Here is a 555-nt window from a genome sequence, read left to right on the forward strand (position 1 = left end):
GGAGATTATTTCTACTTCCTCCGGGTCCGTGCGTCCCCCTGGCACGCGGAATCGAATTTCAGAAAGAGGGAAGGAAAGAGAAAGAGAGGATTTTTCATTGATTTTTTCCTCCTTATCATCGTCACTGGTATACGTAGAGGATATGTTCATTAAGGTCAATAGCAGCAAAATATGATAAAGATTTCAATAAAGATTTCAATAATGAGACCCTTATTGTTAGGAATATTATTATTAGTTGTTATATAACGCTAATGATTATAATAAATACACAGTTAGTAAAGAAAGAAAATAAATCTGAGAATCTAAAAGAAAATCACACGTTTCCGAGTATGAAAACACTTTCTAAAATACTCAAAATAAGAATACAGAATGAAAACGCAAAAAAAAAAAATACGAAAAAGCAAGAAAACCGTATCCCCGTTGTTTCCCAGGCTCATAATACGAGCGAGAAGCCAAAGTGTTGACAAGAGGCCTGACTGATCACCTGTGCAAATCCACGCCACGTGCCGTTGTCTCAATACCTTTATGCTAATTAGCGGTGTTAGGATTCCCTTC

Source organism: Penaeus monodon, chromosome 33 (genome assembly GCF_015228065.2).
Source record: "Penaeus monodon isolate SGIC_2016 chromosome 33, NSTDA_Pmon_1, whole genome shotgun sequence".
Taxonomy (NCBI): domain Eukaryota; kingdom Metazoa; phylum Arthropoda; class Malacostraca; order Decapoda; family Penaeidae; genus Penaeus; species Penaeus monodon.